At 39.6% G+C, this 20218-nt stretch overlaps 1 protein-coding gene and 1 pseudogene across 3 annotated transcripts in view; both read left to right on the forward strand.

Annotated features, from left to right (window-relative positions):
* Nucleotides 1-20218, forward strand: part of PRKN (parkin RBR E3 ubiquitin protein ligase) — a gene marked incomplete at its 3' end in the record, with an annotated part of 1244701 nt that overhangs the window by 1138303 nt on the left and 86180 nt on the right. The gene's annotated exons all lie outside the window — the stretch shown is intronic.
* On the forward strand, nt 17666-20195 carry LOC309972261 (long-chain-fatty-acid--CoA ligase 1-like; annotated as a pseudogene). The gene has a single exon. The product of its transcript is annotated as a long-chain-fatty-acid--CoA ligase 1-like (transcript).

Raw genomic sequence — 20218 nt, forward strand, 5'->3', positions numbered from 1 at the left:
TGAAGCTATGAAAATAGTTACCTTTACTTCGCGTAACTCTCAGCATCTCTGGGTTAACAAGATGCAGCTATTAAGGGGGAATCGAACAGTTGTCGCAAGTCAGAAATACTTATCTGCAGAACACGTAGAAACTGAAAGAAGTCCCATGAAAACTGAGAAGTCCCATGAACTTTGTCTCTCGTATTTGCTCACGAAACCATATTCAAACTTTTAAAGAAGCTTGAAGGAGAAGGAATGGTTCTGAAATGCCAGACTTCATGATTAAATTCAGTGAAGATGCTGAGAAGTCTATGGAAATTCTCAAAGACTATAAAATGTTAAGTACATCACACAGTTACTGAAAATCTAAGCTAAAATACTTAAAGTACTTACGGGTGTCATATTATAATTCTACTATAAGATGGCCTTTGTTTTAATACCAAAAAGTTATGGAAGTCCTCTATGAAACCCTTATAAAAATTCAATTAACCTTTGTGGGGAAAAAAAAAAAAAAAAAGAAGAGCCAGAAACACTGCTAGCATTGGAGTCATTAGCCGTGTACTGGCCTCATGGTCAAGGAGAGCCAAGAGCCAAACTAAGTCAAACACTCTGAATGTCAGACTAACTTACAGGGAATTAATAGTACCATGGAAAGCATTCTTCATGCTTCCCTGCCCATCCAATATGCAGTTGTACTTTATCCCAATTTTTTCTAAAATATTCAAAATTATGTGGTAAAAGTGGGTATTTAAAAGCCAATTCTCAAGCTAACTAGCTAATCTATGATGGCTACCTCCCTCTCAAAACACTCATCCGTATTATTCATGTATCTACTCACGTTCACTTTGGTAACAATCCTTTTCTTGATTTAATAGTGGAAGCAAGGTCAAATTTCTCTATAAGCTCCTTGAGGGAGAAGTTTATTTTGATCCTCTCATAACCTAATATACTAGCTACTGACAAATATTCTTTAAATGACCAGTAAGTATTAAGAAGCAGTTAGTAAATGTTATTCACACACTTCCTGAAATGACTATTCGAGCCATAAAATTTTAAATTTATCATTTGATGTAAAATCAAATGAGTAACGTGAGTTAAATTCTTCTTGTTTTTGTCTTATGTTATCATCTCTGAACATACGGTTTTCAGAAATGAATGTGTTCATTAACAATCTTAACTGGGATAAAGTATTTCTTTGAAAATCACCTACCTTTTTCATTTTAAGCGACTGCTGAATCATCCTTGGTAAATCATGACATTGTTGTACTTTCTTCTAAAATGAACATATTTGTTTAGCAGTGTCACACTAACTTTCTAAAGCAACTGGAACAAACTGGACTCTCTCTTCTTTTTATTTTCTCTTCTTTCTCTCCCTCCCTCCCTCCATTCCTCCCCCTGTCCTTCTTTCTTGCTTGCTTGCTTTCTTTCTTTCTCTTTTCTTTCTTTCTTGCTTTCTTCCTTCCTTCCCTCCTTTCTTCCTTTCTTTCTTTCTTTTTCTTTCAACAATGACCCAAACTGAGTTTTTATGAAAAGAGAAGAAAATGACACAAGATTTGGCTATTCCACAGATGTGTTTTAGGTCCTGACCAATGAAGAAAAATAATATAAGATTGAAAAGAATAAGATTTTCAGATCTTGAAACCCGTAGTTAAATGACAACTACCTTTTTTTTATTACCAAATGAACTACCTACACTCTTTTTGAGCCAAATTTTCTTTTCTCTACCTTTCCTGACGCCTCTGTATCCTGCGACTGCTTCCTTACAAGGGGTGAAGTAGAAGGAAATATTACATGGGAGTAGTGATAGGAGTTCTCCAGGAAAAGCCACATGATTTTAACTGGATGAGCTTTTTCTAACGATAGCTTTTATACGTTTGAATAGCTTTTAGGAATACGTACAGCATTTTTCAGTGCATGAATGTATCTGGTATCAATGTATTTAATTCAGAACACCACCTTCACTTAAGTAGTTTGATAATCTTCCTGATTGTGACGTTGAAGGGCAGTGGTGACCTGCCTCTTCACACGGCTGCTCAGAGCGAATGGCCTCTTCCTGCCCCCGGGACTCCCACTTAGCGGTTCCGGATTGCTCTTTCCCACGTCTGGTTACTATGGAGAGAGCTGCATCATCAGCTTTTGCTTTCAGTTACCAGGTTGTTGTGAGGGCATTGCTTATGAAGATGGTCTCGCTAATGCTAATTAGTTACAGCAACAGAATGAAAAGCTGGGCCTGCTTTGCTCTGTTGATACCCTTCAGCCTGTGCTGAGGCACGTATTCAGACAAAGGGCTGAAATGACTAATTATCCTTTCTGGCGAAAGAACCCGTTCACTTAGTATGTAATGAGTTAGACTTTAACTCTTTTCTTACCTTCTGCTGAGGGTCTGGGTAGGTGGTTTTCTACAAAGGATTGGATAGTTCCTGAGTCTTGTCTGCTTCCTGTGATGGTCTACTTGGCTCCTTATGTCCTAAAGCCCAGCTCCATCAACCCACAAAAGACCCATTATTGCAACATTAATAATACCAATATAATCCAATTCCATTTCTGACATTTATCAACTCTGCAGTAGTCAGCAAGCTGTTTGAGCTCTCCGTTTCTTCATATGTGAAATAAGGGAGTTAAGACCCATTTTCCAAGACTGTGATGGTAAATCGGAAAATCAGGCCCTTCCTGGACATCTGATGTGACCTTTGTAGTCACACAGGGCCCTGCACTCAGAGGGCGCCCATGTGGTTTAATGCTCTGTTGTCATCATCTTGAAATGCTAAATAATTTTTTAACAAGGGGCTGTGTATTTTCATTTTGCACTGGACGACACAAATTACACAGTCAGGATGAGCTAGGCTCTGCTTCAGTAATAATAAATCCTCCAGACTCTCAGTGCCTTTACACAGCCAAAGTTTATTTCTTGCTCATCCTACACATCCAGCACACGCTGGAAGGATGCTCTGTGCATCCTAATCACTCAGGGATCCAGGCTGAAGGACACTTATTTTGACCTGAACTTTCATAATCTGTGCACCAAGGGAAGCAAACAAAGAGAATTGTGCATCTGTCACTTCTGTTCACCCTTCTTTGTCCAGAGCAAATCATATGGCCTTGTCTAATGACAAGGAAATGGGAAGTGCATTCCTTCCTGTACCCGGAAAGCTGAGAGCTGGAGTTGTTGGTGAACACACCACCAACGTCACAAAATACCAAGTGCCCATGGGCACCTGCCATTTGCAGCCCACCCTTTAGAGGAGTAAATTTCAAGATTTCCAATTTCTCCTAAAACGAAACCAAACCAGATTATCTGAACATAATATAATTTTCTCTTTTAAAAGAAGTCCTTAATTCTCTTCTTTTCCAACAACTTCAAGATTTCCTTGACTGTTATCTTCCCTGGGGATGGAGCATGTGCTGAGAAAGTTACTGTTGCAGTATCAGGATTAAACCCTTCCTTGCCTAATGGAGACGGTTCAGCCAGCATTGCTGGTTCCTTCATTCCACTTTCTCAAAACTGAAATGCTGCTGCTATTGGTTTTCTGATTGTAAAATATAAATGTATCATTATAACACATCCCAACAACATGAAAAATATAAACATACAAAGTAGTAAAATCCGTAGTAATCCTACTACTCACTGTTAGATTTTGTCTTTCTAGGCATTTTAGGATACATACCCACACTTGGAAATTCTTAAGTATTAGTATTATTATACATATTACGTTGTATATGTTGTTTAATTAACGGCTATACCATGGGCATGTGTGTAATAAATATAATAATATTATTTTTTAATTGTATCACGTGATAATCATTTGATCTGCAATCACATGTATCTGGAAGGATTTATTACCCCTGTTCTCTAGTCCCCAGCTACAAGTCCTAGAGGTAACCACTTAGCAGTTACTATCATTCCAGAAATACTCTGTGCAGATATAAGCAAATACACCTACTGTTTCTTTTTTACCCAAATTGTTGCATTCTGTGTATAAATTGTTTCCATTTTACAAATGAATCATAATTTGTTGAATGAACTACCTATAGATGAGGTTTCAATTTTTTTCTTTTTTCCTTTTTTAATACATCTTTATTGGAATATAATTGCTTCGCAATATTGTGTCAGTTTCTGTTGCACAACAAAGTGAATCAGCCATATGCATACACATGTCCCCATATCCCCTCCCTCTTGAGCCTCCCTCCCACCCTCCCCATCCCACCCCTCTAGGTCGTCCCAAAGCATTGAGCTGATCTCCCTGTGCTACGCTGCTGCTTCCTACTAGCTCTCTATTTTACATTCGGTAGTGTATATATGTCAATGTTACTCTCACTTTGCCCCAGCTTCCCCTTCCCCACTGTGTCCTGAAGTCCATTCTCTATGTCTACGTCCTTATTCCTGCCCTGCCACTAGGTTCATCAGGTTTCAATTTTTAATTTATTTTTTATTGAGGTAACATTGCTTTATAACATTATATAAGTTTCATGTGTACAGCATTATGTTTCTACTTCTCTATCTGCTCCTGTGTGCTAACCACTAAAAATTTAGTTTCCACCTGGCATCATTCAGTTGACCCCCTCAACCCATTTTGCCCCCACTCCCCGCCTATTCTCTGGTAGCAACTACTCTGTTTCCATACCTTCCATTTGTTCTTTTATTGTTTGTTTGTTTGTTTTAACCTTTTATATTTTTTATTTTTATTTTTTAACATGTTTACTGGAGTATAATTGCTCCACAATGGTGTGCTAGCTTCTGCCTCACAACAAAGCGAATCAGCTATACATATACGTATGTCCCCATATCTCCTCCCTCTTGCGTCTCCCTCCCTCCCACCCTCCCTATCCCACCCCTCTAGGTGGTCACAAAGCACCGAGCTGATCTCCCTGTGCTAGGCGGCTGCTTCCCACTAGCTAGCTATTTTACATTTGGTAGTGTGTATATGTCCATGTCACTCTCTCACTTTGTCACAGCTTACCCTTCCCCCTCCCCATATCCTCAAGTCCATTCTCTAGTAAGTCTGCATCTTTATTGCCATCTTGCCCCTAGGTTCTTCATGACCTTTTTTTTCTTTTTAGATTCCATATATATGTGTTAGCATATGGTATTTGTTTTTCTCTTTCTGACTTACTTCACTCTGTATGACAGTCTCTAGGTCCATCCACCTCACTACAAATAACTCAGTCTCTTTCCTTTTTATCGCTGAGTAATATTCCATTGTATATCTGTGCCACATCTTCTTTATCCATTCATCTGTTGGTGGACACTTAGGTTGCTTCCATGTCCTGGCTATTGTAAATAGAGCTGCAATGAACATTTTGGTACATGACTCCTTTTGTGTGTGTGTGTGGTATGCGGGCCTCTCACCGTTGTGGCCTCTCCCGTTGCAGAGCACAGGCTCCGGATGTGCAGGCTCAGTGGCCATGGCTCATGGGCCCAGCCGCTCCGCGGCATGTGGGATCTTCCCGGACCGGGGCACGAACTTGTGTCCCCTGCATCGACAGGTGGACTCTCAACCACTGCGCCACCAGGGAAGCCCCATGACTCTTTTTGAATTATGGTTTTCTCAGGGTATATGCCCAGTAGTGGGATTGCTGGGTCGTATGGTAGTTTTATTTTTAGTTTCTTAAGGAACCTCCATCCTGTTCTCCATACTAGCTGTATCAATTTACATTCCCACAAACAGTGCAAGAGGGTTCCCTTTTCTCCACACCCTCTCCAGCATTTACTGTTTGTAGATTTTTTGATGATGGCCATTCTGATTGGTGTGAGGTGATACCTCATTGTAGTTTTGATTTGCATTTCTCTAATGATTAATGATGTTGAGCATTCTTTCATGTGTCTGTTGGCAATCTGTATATCTTCTTTGGAGAAATGTCTGTTTAGGTCTTCTGCCCATTTTTGGATTGGGTTTGGGTTTTTTTTTTGATATTGAATGGCATGAGCTGCTTGTAAATTTTGGAGATTAATTCTTTGTCAGTTACTTCATTTGCAAATATTTTCTCTCACTCTGAGGGTTGTCTTTTCATCTTTTTTATGGTTTCCTTTGCTGTGCAAAAGCTTTTAAGTTTCATTAGGTCCCATTTGTTTATTTTTGTTTTTATTGCCATTTCTCTAGGAGGTGGGTCAAAAAGGATCTTGCTGTGATTTATGTCATAGAGTGTTCTGCCTATGTTTTCCTCTAAGAGTTTGATGGTCTCTGGCCTTAAATTTAGGTCTTTAATCCATTTTGAGTTTATTTTTGTGTATGGTGTTAGGGAGTGTTCTAATTTCATTCTTTTACATGTAGCTGTCCAGTTTTCCCAGCACCACTTATTGAAGAGGTTGTCTTTCCTGCACTGTATATTCTTGCCTCCTTTATCAAAAATAAGGTGACCATATGTGTGTGGGTTTATCTCTGGGCTTTCTATCCTGTTCCATTGATCTATATATCTGTTTCTGTGCCAGTACCGTACTATCTTGATTACTGTAGCTTTGTAGAATAGTCTGAAGTCAGGGAGCCTGATTCCTCCAGCTCCGTTTTTCTTTCTCAAGATTGCTTTGGCTATTCGGGGTCTTTTGTGTTTCCATACAAATTGTGAAATTTTTCGTTCTAGTTCTATGAAAAATGCCAGTGGTAGTTTGCTAGGGATTGCATTGAATCTGTAGATTGATTTGGGTAGTAGAGTCATGTTCACAATGTTGATTCTTCCAGTCCAAAAACATGGTATATCTCTCCATCTATTTGTATCATCTTTAATTTCTTTCATCAGTGTCTTATAATTTTCCGCATACAGGTCTTTTGTCTCCTTAGGTAGGTTTATTCCTAGGTATTTTATTCTTTCTGTTGCAGTGGTAAATGGGAGTGTTTTCTTAATTTCTCTTTCAGATTTTTCATCATTAGTGTATAGCAATGCAACAGATTTCTGTGCATTAATTTTGTATCCTGCTACTTTACCAAATTCATTGATTAGCTCTAGTAGTTTTCTGTTAGCATCTTTAGGATTCTCTATGTATAGTATCATGTCATCTGCAAACAGTGACAGCTTTACTTCTTCTTTTCCAATTTGGATTCATTTTATTTCTTTTTCTTCTCTGACTGGTGTGGCTAAAACTTCCAAATCTATGTTGAATAATAGTGGTGAGGGTGGGCAACCTTGTCTTGTTCCTGATCTTAGTGGAAATGGTTTTAGTTGTTCACCATCGAGGATGATGTTGGCTGTGGGTTTGTCGTATATGGCCTTTATTATGTTGAGGAAAGTTCCCTGTATACCTACTTTCTGGAGAGTTTTTAATCATAAATGGGTGTTGAATTTTTTCGAATGCTTTCTCTGCCTCTATTGAGATGATCATAATGTTTTTCTCCTTCAGTTTGTTAATATGGTGTATCACGCTGATTGATTTGCATATATTGAAGAATCCTTGCATTCCTGGGATAAACCCCACTTGATCATATTGTATGATCCTTTTAATGTGCTGTGGGATTCTGTTTGGTAGTATTTTGTTGAGGATTTTTGCATCTATGTTCATTGGTGATATTGGCCTGTAGTTTTCTTTTTTTGTGACATCTTTGTCTGGTTCTGTTTTCAGAGTGATGGTGGCCTCGTAAAATGAGTTTGGGAGTGTTCCTCCCTCTGGTATATTTTGGAATAGTTTGAGAAGGATAGGTGTTAGCTCTTCTCTGAATGTTTAATAGGATTCGCCTGTGAAGCCATCTGGTCCTGGGCTTTTGTTTGTTGGAAGTTTTTTTGTTTTTTTTTGCGGTACGCAGGCCTCTCACTGTTGTGGCCTCTCTGTGTGTGGAGTACAGGCTCTGGAAGCGCAGGCTCAGCGGCCATAGCTCACGGGCCCAGCCGCTCCACAGCTTGCGGGATCCTCCCGGACCAGGGCACAAACCCGTGTCCCCTGCATCGGCAGGCGGACTCTCAACCACTGCGCCACCAGGGAAGCCCCCTGTTGGAAGATTTTTAATCACAATTTCAATTTCAGTGCTTGTGATTGGTCTGTTCAAATTTTCTATTTCTTCCTTGTTCAGTCTCGGAAGGTTGTGCATTTCCACGAATTTGTCCATTTCTTCCAGGTTGTCCATTTTATTGGCATTTAGTTGCTTGTAGTAATCTCTCATGATCCTTTGTATTTCTTCAGGGTCAGTTGTTACTTCTCCTTTTTCATTTCTAATTCTATTGATTTGAGTCTTTTCCCTTTTTTTCTTGATAAGTCTGGCTAATGGTTTATCAATTTTGTTTATCTTCTCAAAGAACCTGGTTTTATTGATCTTTGCTATTGTTTCTTTCATTTCTTTTTCATTTATTTCTGATCTGATCTTTATGATTTCTTTTCTTCTGCTAACTTTGGGGATTTTTGTTCTTCTTTCTCTAATTGCTTTAGGTGTAAGGTTAGGTTGTTTATTTGAGATGTTTCTTGTTTCTTAACATAGGATTGTATTGCTATAAACTTCCCTCTTAGAACTGCTTTTGCTGCATCCCATAGGTTTTGGGTCATCGTGTTTTCATTGTCATTTGTTTCTAGATATTTTTTCATTTCTTCAGTGATCTCTTGGGTGTTAAGTAGTTTGTTGTTTAGCCCCCATGTGTTTGTATTTCTTACAGATTTTTTCCTGTAAATGATATCTAGTCTCATCGCATTGTGGTCAGAAAAGATAATTGATATGATTTCAATTATCTTAAATTTACCAAGGCTTGATTTGTGACCCAAGATATGATCTATCCTGGAGAATGGTCCATGAGCACTTGAGAAGAATGTGTATTCTGTTGTTTTTGGATGGAATGTCCTATAGATATCAATTAAGTCCATCTTGTTTAATGTATCTTTTAAAGCTTGTGTTTCCTTATTTATTTTCATTTTGAATGATCTGTCCATTGGTGAAAGTGGGGTGTTAAAGTCCCCTACTCTGATTGTGTTACTGTAGATTTCCCCTTTTATGGCTGTTAGTATTTGCCTTATGTATTGCGGTGCTCCCATGTTAGGTGCATAAATATTTACAATTGTTATATCTTCTTCTTGGATTGATCCCTTGATCATTATGTAGTGTCCTTCTTTGTCTCTTGTAATAGTCTTTGTTTTACAGTCTGTTTTGTCTGATATGAGAATTGCTACTCCAGCTTTCTTTTGTTTTCCATTTGCATGGAATATCTTTTTCCATCCCCTCACTTTCAGTCTGTATATGTCCCTAGGTCTGAGGCTTCCATTTTTTTTGTTTGTTTCAGTTTGTTCATTTATTTTGGGGTTTGGTTTTTTGTTTTTGTTTTTGTTTTATCACCACAAGCACGAGGTGATATCTTACTGTGGTTTTAATTTACATTTCCCTAATAACTGGTGATGTTGAACATCTTTTCATGTGCCTGTTGGCCATCTGCATGTCTTCTTTGGAAAAATGTCTATTCAGCTCTTCTGTCCATGTTTTAATCCAGTTGTTTGGTTTTGTTGTTGTTGAGTTGTATGAGTTCTATATTTATTTTGGATATTAGCCCCTTATGAGAGGTACGATTTGCAAATATCTTCTCCAATTCAGTAGATTGTCCTTTTGTTTTGTTGAACGTTTCCTTTGCTGTGCAAAAACTTTTCAGTTTGATGCGGTCCCATTTGTTTAATTTTGCTTTTATTTCCCTTCCCTGAGGAGACATATCTAGAAGATATTGCTACGATCGACGTCAAAGAGCATGCTCCCTGTGTTTTCTTCTAGCAGTTTTATGGTTTCAGGTCTTACATTCAAGTCTTTAATCCATTTTGAGTTGATTTTTGTGTATGGTGTGAGATAATGGTCTTTTTTTTTTTTTTTTTGCATGTATCTGTCCAGTTTTCCTAACACCATTTATTGAAGACACTATCCTTTCTCCACTGTATGTTCTTTGCTCCTTTGTTGTAAATTCTTGTACTTATACGTGTGGGTTTATATCTCAGTTCTGTTCCATTGATCTGTATATCTGTTTTTCTGCCAATACCATGCTATTTTAATTACTATGTTTTGTAATATAGTTTAAAATCAGGGAGTGTGATACCTCCAGCTTTGTTGTTTTTTCTCAGAATTGTTTTGGCTATTTGGGGTCTTTTGTGGTTCCATATAAATTTTAGAATTTTTTGTTCTATTTCCGTGAAAAATGTCCTTGGGATTTTGGTAAGGATTGCATTGAATCTGTACATTGCTTTAGGCAACATGGACATTTTAACTATATGTTAATTCTAATCCCTGAGCACAGAATATCTTTCCATTTATTTATCTTCTTCAGTTTCTTTCAACAATGTCTTATAGTTTTCAGTGTACAGGTCTTTCATCTCCTTGGTCAAATTTATTCGTAGGTTTTTAATTCTTTCTGTTGCTATTGTAAATGGGATTGTTTCCTTAATTTCTCCTTCTACGAGCTCACTGTTAGCATACAGAAATGCAACAGATTTTTGTATGTTGATTTTGTGCCATGCAACATGACTGAATTCGTTTATTATTTCTAATAGTTTTTTTTTGGTGGAATGTTTAGGGTTTTCTATATATAAAATCATGTCATCCACAAATAGTGACAGTTTTACTTCTCCCTTTCCAGTTTGGATGTCTTGTATTTCTTTTTCTTGCCTAACTGCTCTGGCTAGGACTTCCAATACTACGCTGAATAAGAGTAGCAAGAGTGTACATCCTTGTCTTGTTCCTGGTTTTAGAGGAGTAGCTTTCAGCTTTTCACCACTGAGTATGATGTTAGCTCTGGGTTTGTCATATATGGCCTTTATTATATTAAGGTACGTACCATCTAAACCCACTTTATTGAGAGTTTTTTTCATAAATGTGTGTTGAGTCTTGTCAGATGTCTTTTCTGCATCTATTGAGATGATCAGAGTGTTTTTATCTCTCATTTTATTAATGTGATGTATCACACTGATTTGCAGATGTTGAACCATTCTTGCATCCCTGGAATAAGTTCCACTTGATCATGGCGTATAATACTTTTAATGTGTTGTTGCTAATATTTTGTTGAGGATTTTTTTTATCTATGTTCATAGGAAATATTGGCCTGTAATTTATTTTTTGTGTGTTGTCTTTATCTGGTTTTGGTATCAGGGTAGTGTTGGCCTTGTGGGTTAGAAAGTGTTCACTCCTCTTCAATTTTTTGGAAGAGTTTGAGGATAGTTATTAAATCTTCTTTGTAAGTTTGGTAGAATTTGCTTGTAAAGCCATCTGGTCCTAGACTTTTGTTTTGGCAGGAAGTTTTGGATTATAGTTTCAATCTCTGTCCTAGTAATCAGTCTATTCATATTTTCTGTTCTTTGATGACTTAGTCTTGGAAGGTTGTATGGTTCTAAGAATTTGTCCATTTCTTCTAGGTTGTCCAATTCATTGGCATATTGCCATTTGTAATACTTTCTTATAATCCTTTGTATTTCTGTGGTATCCATTGTTATCTGTCTTCTTTCATTTCTGATTTTATTTATCAGAGTCGTCTCTCTTTTTTCTTAGTGAATGTGTCTAGCTAAAAGTTTGTCAATTTTGATTATCCTTTCAAAGAACCAGCTATGATTTTATTGATCTTTTCTATTGTCTTTTTCATCTATTTCCACTCTAATCTCCTTTCTACTTCTTTACTGACTTTGGGCTTCCTTTGTTTTTCTTTTTCTAGTTCCTTTAGGTATAAGGGTAAATTGTTTATCTGAGATTTTTTTTGTTTCTTGAGGAAGGCCTGTATTGCTATAAACTCCCCTCTTAGTACTGCTTTTCCTGCATCCCATAGATTTTGATATGTTAAATTTTCATTTTCATTTGTCTTCAGGTAATGTTTATTTGTCCTTTGGTTTCTTCATTGACCCAATAGTTGTTCAGAAGAATGTTGTTTGGTTGCCACATATTTGTGATTTTTTCCAGATTTCTACTTGTAGTTGATTTCTAGCTTCATACCATTGTGATCAGAAAAGATGACTGATATGATTTCAGTCTTCTTAAATTTATTGAGACTTGTTTTGTATCCCAACATATGGTCTAACTTTGAGAAGGTTTCATGTGCATTTGAGAAAAATGTGTATTCTGCTGCATTTGGATAGAATGTTCTGTACAAATCTATCAACTCCGTCTGATCTAAAGTTTTATTTAAAGCTACTCTTCCCTTGTTGACTTTCTATTTGGCTGATCCATCCACTGATGTAGTGAGGTGTTAAGTCCCCTACTATTTTTGTGTTGCTGTCAATTTCTCCCTTTGTGTCTCTTAACAATTGTTTTATATATTTTGGTGCTCCTATGTTAGATGCATATATATTAATATTTGTTATGTCTTCTTGATGAATTGACCCCTTTATCATTATATCCTGTCCATCTTTGTCTCTTGTTATCTTTTATGGCTTGAAGTCTACTTTGTCTGATATGAGTATGGCTACACCGGCTTTCTTTTGACTGCCATTTGCTTGGAGTATCATCTTCCATCTCTTCACTTTGAGTCTATGTCTTTAGAGCTGAGGTGTGTCTGCTGGAGGGAGTATATACTTGGGTCTTGTTTTTTAATGCAGCCAGCCATTCTGTGTCTTTTGACTGGTAAATTCAATCCAATCATTGAGGTGATTATTGATAGATGAGGACTTAGTACTGCAGTTTTATCATTTGTTTTCTGGTTGCACTATAGCTCCGTTGCTTCTCTTTCCTTGTTTTTATGTCTGCCATTTTGAGTTGGTGATTTTCTAAAATGTCTTCCTCCAGTTCCTCTTTTTTTATGTTTTGTGTCTCTGTTCTAGATTTAGGTTTATGGTAACCATGAGCTTTGTATAAAACTTCTCATAGATAAAAACAGTCCTTTTCTGCTAATAGCATCTTATCTTCATTTATCTATGTGGGTTCTGCTCTTTTCATCTTCCCCTTTTGTGTTTTAGTTATCTCAAATTGTCCTTTTTTATACTGTGAGTTTGTTACCAAACTGAAGTAGCTGTAGTTATTTTCTTCTGCTTTTTTTCCCCATTAGCCTTTATGTGATAAAGAGTTGCAATTTTCTGACTCTGCGTGTCTATTTATCACCTTACTCAAAGTTTTGCATATTTTGCCTTTTTGTTTCTGCTAGAAGAGCTCCTTTCAACATTTCTTGTAAGACAGGTGTAGTGTTGATGAACTCCCTCAGCTTTGTTTGTCTGGGAAAGTCTTTATTTCTCCTTCATATAAGAATGATAACTCTGCTGGGTAGAGTATTCTTGGCTGACAGTTTGTAATCTTTCAGTGTTTTGAGAATGCCATTCCATTCTCTCCTGGCCCATAGCATTTCTGCTGAGAAATCTACCGATAGCCTACTGGGGGTTCCTTTGTAGGTTAACCTTCTTTTTATCCTGGCTGCCTTTAAAATTCTTTCTTTCTCACTGACTTTTGATAGTTTTAATATACTGTATTTTGGAGGTCTTTTGTGTTGAGGTAATTAGGTGTTTTCTTAGCTTCATGCACTTGTATATCCAGTTCCTTCCCCAGATTTGGGAAGTTCTCAGCTATTATTTCTTTAAATAAACTCTCTCCTCTCTTTTCACTCTCTTCTCCTTCAGGAATACCTGTTACCTTAATCTTCCCCTTCCCAGAAGAGTCAGATAACTCTCATAGAATTTTCTCATCTTTTTATATCTTATTTCTTCCCTCTTCTACTTGTATCATTTCTATCTGTCTATCTTCAAGCTCACTAATTCTCTCTTCCATCTTGTCTGATCTGTTTCCGATGCTTTCTAATGTATTCTTCATCGTGTTTATTGCCTTCTACAGCTCCAGAATTTCTCTTTAGTCCTTTTTAGAGTTTCAGTCTCTTTGGTGAGGTATTCCTTCCGTTCATTAATTTTATTTCTGAGCTCATTTTACTGCCTTTCTGAGTTTTCTTGTAGCTTGTTGAGATTTTTTGTGACAGCTATTTTAAATTCTCTATCAGTTAGATTGAAATATTCTGTGGTTTTAAGTTTGGTTTCTAGAGAATTGTCATTTTCTCTTTGTTGTACAGTGTTACTATGGTTCTTCATGGTGCTTGATAAGCCAGCACTTGTGAAGTAGGGGACACCTTTCTACTCCATTCTAACTATTCAACAGGTCAGAAATTAGAGGCCTTTCTTTTGTCGTCCAGTAGGTGGCGACATATCACAAGTTTTTAGTTTCGCTTACCTGCGCTGCCTTTGGATGTATTTGAAAGTCAGCATTTTCCACCCTTCACTGCCTCTGTCAGAGGTGTCACCCCTTACCCTCATTATTGCTTCTTGTGCCTCCAGGGTCATTGGTGCCTTGCAGCTGTTGGTGTCAATGGTACTGCTGCCTGGAGCCCTGGGATGGTGGGCTTTTCCACCATGTGCAGCATCCCCTGAGTTGCATCGGGAGCGGGCCAGCCAGGAGCACGCAGGCACCTCTGCCATGTCCAGGGTTGTAGGATTTGTGGGCTCCACTGCTACAGGTGGAATGAGCAGGGAGCCAGAGTTGTGGGTACCTCCATGGCTGGAGGGACGGGGGTCCCAGGCCCTACTGCTGCTGCTGCCTGGTTACCTGTGGCCGTGGGCACTGCTGTGACCAGGGGGCTGGCGTTGTGTGCATTCCCTCCTCCGCTGGCCAGGTTTTCTGGGGCCGCGGGCTCAGCTGCCGCAGCTGGAGGACCAGAATTGCGGGCACTGCCTCTGCTATTGCACCTGTACCACCTCTTCTCTGTGTTCCAGTCCATCCTCCTTTAGATGCACAGAAATGTGCGATCGGCTGGCACCCTGGTGTGCTGGGTAGAGGCACCTTTGTTGAGCTGTGGATGTTCTACAGATTAAAGGGGAGACACAAAGAGAGTAGCTCACTGCGCCGTGATGCTATGACCCCCCAGCTTTACGGTGTTTGCTGTTATAAGCAATGTCATGAGAAATATTCTCATGCATGAAGCTCTTCATATTTACCTGCTTACTTTCTTAGAATACATTAACAGAGGTGAAATCGTATTGCCGCCTATTAAAGATTATTCTAAACTTCTATTATATTTAATGACTATCTATAACATTGCATTAGTATGTCTACATCAAGCTTATTTGCTGCTTATTTGATAAAAATCATTCCGAATTTTTTAGAGAGACCACTTACCAGGTATTTTGGGAGTAACTGAAATACTTTCAAAAGTATTTTGCAAGTTAATTATTAGTATAATAATGCTCAATAGTAATTATTAATATTACTTATTTTATATTATAGCTTATCTATTTGTGTTATTTTATTAATAAACAATAATACAAAAATTATACAACTGCCATATGTTAATTTCACATTCCAGTGAACATGGTACTATAAGGAGAGGCATAATGTATGTGAATAAGCAGCATGTAATTCTGGAATTATAGGGTGAGAAGTGGTGACAGGCACACATCTTATTTTGCCCAAAACAGGCTGGTGTTTATGCCTATTCTGGAGTCTCTGCTATTATGCTCCCTTTCATTCTCAGAATTGTACTGTTAAACAACTCATGTGGCCATCCTACTTGTGAGTAAATTAACCATGTCCCACACCTTCGAAAACATGTCCTTAATCTATCCATCAATACTGTCGTTTCTTTGTCTTCAGAAGAGCTAAGATAGAACACATTGTAATTTATCTTTGTTAATTAATTCAGTTTTCTGTGATACAGCTCAAGTACAATCAATTACTCCTTTGTGCCTTACACAGGTCTGTCAGTTTAAGGCTGCTTTTCATATCATTCTTTCTTGCTTTCAGAGGCTCGTCACCATCTTCTACCTCTACATTTGATCCAGGCAGAAGGATGCAGTGCATGCCCTTCCCTCCCAGATTGCACTGGAGAGCAAAGGAGGTGCATAAACATTCTTCAGAGAACTTGAGCCATTATCAGGACAGTTCTCAGATGAGTGATGCTTATGCATTCTAATGACTCATATTAGAAAAATAAAAATGATTTTTTTTAAAGAATTCTATATAAAAGCAGTTTATCCTTTCACATTTTCTATGATCATTCCCCAAGTCAGATAAGGTAAATTTGTTCTACTCTGCTGCAGACAAATGAAAGGAAGACCATCTTCATAACCTTTATTCGTTAACCTTGGACTAAATAAAATCTCCAACCATTTCTTCATCACCAATACAAGCTGCTGTTAGCCTGCAAGAAGTGTCACTTAATGTTTTTAACATGTTTAAAAGCAAAATAATGTCTTTTTGAAATGCTTGGTAGGAAATTCCGCAAGAACAACGTTCTCTATAATTAACCACACTGGTGAGTTAAAGGCCTTTGGCTTTTCCTCAGAATACCTCACCACCCAACATCGTCCAAGTCAATTCACAGACGTAATGCTCGCTTCCTTGCCGGTCTTACTGCCTAATTAGAACCGCATGTGTTGGTTTGCATCAAAGCCATTTCACCTCGGCTCACTCACCAGTTATTCTGTTAGCATTTCCTGTAGGCTGGCTCTTGATTTCCATTCCTTTCCTTTTCATGCCAGATAACTTCTTCACAGAGGGAGTGAGACGGTGAAGCATGGTCTCATTTCATTGTAATTATGGAATGTCCCAGTTAGAGCCAAAGAGAGTGGAAATTTCACACTAATTCCAGCACATCTCCGGTGTTAGAAATTGATCACTGAGTGACTAAATTACAAGTGCCAGGGAAGCCATCAGTGGGAACTTCTGCCCCCCAGCAGCCTTGACATCCCTACATCTGTCCTTTCCCCGGCAGCCGTTTTCGATGGCCTTTCTAACCACAGTCATCAACAGTGGGGAACCCTCAATAACATCTTATGCTTTTAGAAAATTTTTAACGTGAGTTGGAAACATAAATATTTGGATTTTCTCAGGATAAAGCATTTTAAGTGTTTGGGTTCTATATTGGAGCTGGGGTCTCTTTGAAAACATATCCCAATGCTAGTTGTAAATTGTGACCTCACAAAGAAGACCTTAGAGGGGAAAATTACTAAATACAGCTAAATTCTTTAAATTATGAATTTCCAAAGATGTGTCAGAAGCAGCGACTTTTCTTTAGGATCTTATTTTTTAATATAAAATATCAAACTCCTAGTAACGAAGTTCTTAGTTATTTTGTTCCATGGACCCCTTTGGCCCCTTTAAAGTTTGATAAAAACTTTAGACATTATCTTTGAACAATATTTTCTGAAGGCATAGGATTAAACACATAAAATTGAAAGGAAATCCACTTATCAAAATAATAAAATTAAGTTTGTGATTTGGCATTTGTGCTTCTTTACTGATGCATTAAAATGACACTTCAATACATTTAAGTATAGGAAAGTTAAAAGTAAATCTTACTGCTTAGGCCTTTCTCACCTTCTGAGATGGCCCACACTGTCTGTGGAATGTGTTTCTCTCTAAATAAATCCACTTCTTACCTATCACTTTGTCTCCCACTGAATTCTTTCTGCAACGAGACATCAAGAACCTGAGCTTCATTAAGTCCTGAAACCAGGTAATACATCCAAGAAAGAGTCATCCACTGAGTTTTTCCCCCTCATTCATCTCCCTTCATCCAAACTGAGGAAAAGAGACAGCCACCTGGCAAAGGCCTAGTCCAAGTTTCCTTTGAAATGTTCTGCAGAAGCTCCTCTGGTTCCCCAGCATTCCTGTTAGAAGATAAGCCGTCTCCTGCTAGAGAGGCGTTTGGAAGAAAGAAAGTAGAAAAGAGGTTTGAGACTGGATTCCCACTTCTCCACGAGTCACAAAATGGAATCCCCAGCCGTGGAGTCTGGAACTTTCATTTAATGAGAAGATTTGTGACGCCCTTCTAAGATATCGGCATAGGGCGCCACCAACCCAGGATGATGCAAGACCATGAGCTGTTCCAGTACTTTCGGATGCCAGAGATGGTTGACTTCCCGCAGTACGTGTGCACCCTTCCAACCAACCAACACACTCATGGGCTTTGGTGCGTTCGTGGCGCTCACCACCTTCTGGTACACCATGCAACTGCAGGCCCTGAAGCCACCATGTGACCTGGCCATGCAGTCAGTGGAGGTGGCAGGCAGTGACGGAGATCCGTGCTCCTGGACAGTGACAAGCCCTTGGTGTATTTCTACGATGACATCAGAATGTTATATGAAGGCTTCCAGAGGGGCATGCAGGTGTCAAATAACGGCCCTCGTTTAGGCTCTCTGAAACCAGACCAACCCTATGAATGGCTTTCATACAAACAGGTTGCAGAAATGTCAGAGTGTGTGGGCTCGGCACTGATCCACAAGGGCTTCAAGGTAGCCCCAGATCAGTTCATCAGCCTCTTTTCTCAGAACAGACCTAAGTGGGTGATCATTGAACAGGGATGCTTTACTTATTCGATGGTGATCGTTCCCCTCTACGATACCCTCGGAACTGAAGCAGTCACCTTCATCATCAACAAAGCTGAACTCTCTCTGGTTTTTGTGGGCAAGCCAGAGAAGGCCAGCCTCTTATTAGAAGCTGTAGAAAATAAATTAACAGCATGCCTTAAAACTATTGTTCTCATGGGTTCCTACGGCAGTGATGGGTCGGAACGAGGCAAGAAGTGCGGGGTGGAGATCATCGCATGAAGGCGATGGAGGACCTGGGAAGAGCCCACAGACGGAAGCCCAAGCCTCCAGCACCTGAAGATGTTGCAATAATTTGCTTCACAAGTGGAACTACAGGCAACCCCAAAGGAGCACTGATCACCCATCGAAATGCAGTCAGCGATCGTTCAGCATTTGTGAAAAGGACAGAGTACATTCATTACTTCCTCAGATGATACTTTGATCTCTTTCTTGCCTCTCGCCCACGTGTTTGAAAAAGTTGTAGAGTGTGTGATGCTGTGTCACGGAGCTAAAATAGGATTTTTCCAAGGAGATATCAGGTTGCTTACGGATGATCTCAAGGCATTTCCACCCACCATCTTCCCTGTGGTCCCCAGACTGCTGAACTGGATGTTTGACTGACTTTTTCCTCAGGCAAACAGCATGCTGAAGCGATGGCTGTTGGACTTTGCCTCCAAGAGGAAAGAAGCCAAGCTTCGCGGTGGCATCATTAGAAACAACAGCCTGTGGGATAAGTTGACCATCCGTAAAATAAGAGTCGAGCCTGGGAGGAAAAGGGAGGCTGTTGATCACAGGAGCGGCGCCCGTGTCCGCCACGTGCTGACCTTCCTGAGAGCCTCGCTGGGCTGCCAGTTCTACGAAGGCTGCGGACAGACTGAGTGCACCGCCGGGCGCTGCCTGACTGTGCCTGGGGACTGGACCACAGGCCATGTGGTGCCCCAATGCCTTGCAACATTGTAAAGCTTGCCGATGTGGAAGAAATGAATTACATGGCTGCCAAGGGCGCGGGCAAGGTGTGTGTGCGAGGGGCTAATGTATTTCAAGACTACTTAAAGGACCCAGAAAACACAGCAGAAGCTCTGGATAAAGATGGCTGGTCGCACACAGGGGACATTGGAAAGTGGTTATCAAATGGCACCTTGAAGGTCATCAGCAGGAAAAAGCACATCTTTAAAGTGGCACAAGGCGAGTACGCAGCTCTGGAGAAGAGAGAAAACATCTACCAGTGAAGTGAACCTGTCACTCAGGTGTTCGTCCACGGGGAGAACTTGCAGGCATTTCTCATAGTAATTGTGGTACCAGACATTGAGATGCTAGGCCCCTGGGCCCAGAAGAGAGGCTTTGAAGGCTCCTTTGAAGAAATGTGCAGAAACAAGGATGTCAAAAAAGCTATTCTAGAAGACATGGTGAGACTTGGGAAGGACTCTGGCCTAAAACCATTTGAACAGGTCCTTTGACCTGTCTCCACCCTGAACTATTCTCTGTCAACAACGGCCTTCTGACCCCAACAATGAAGGCTAAAAGGCCAGAGCTTTGGAATTATTTCAGGTCACAGATCCTTGAACTTTGTTCCACCATCAAAATCTAATGCGAGGAAGGAAGCTGGGAAGAGGCCACACGCCTCCGCGGTCTTCTCCCGCCCATGGCCTCAGTGGGTAGTTTTGACAACAGCAAGTAGGGAAGGAGCGTCTTTGCCTGCCTCGTGCGTTCAGATTCTCGTCACAGGAAGCTTAGAGGGAGTGGAACACTGCCTTATGGTCACGTCGCATTGCAGACCATGTTCACGGTGATACACAATTTCCAAAATGAGCCTTAAAAAAATTGTAAAGGGGAAACTATAAATGTGCTAAGTTATTTACGACTTCCTCAGTTTAAAAGGAGGGTGAAAACTTGTCTCTCTGTTTTGCTAACCAAGTGGTTAGGACTTTGCTATTTCTGAGATGTCTGCTACTTGCCGCAAATTCTGCAGGTGTCTGCTGCTCCGAAGAGTACCGTGCACTGGAGGGAACCGTCCCTTATAAACAAGAACTGCCCCAGCTGCAG

The sequence above is a fragment of the Leucopleurus acutus genome (assembly GCF_964270905.1).
Source record: "Leucopleurus acutus genome assembly, chromosome: 15".
In the NCBI taxonomy this organism is placed as follows: Eukaryota; Metazoa; Chordata; class Mammalia; order Artiodactyla; family Delphinidae; genus Leucopleurus; species Leucopleurus acutus.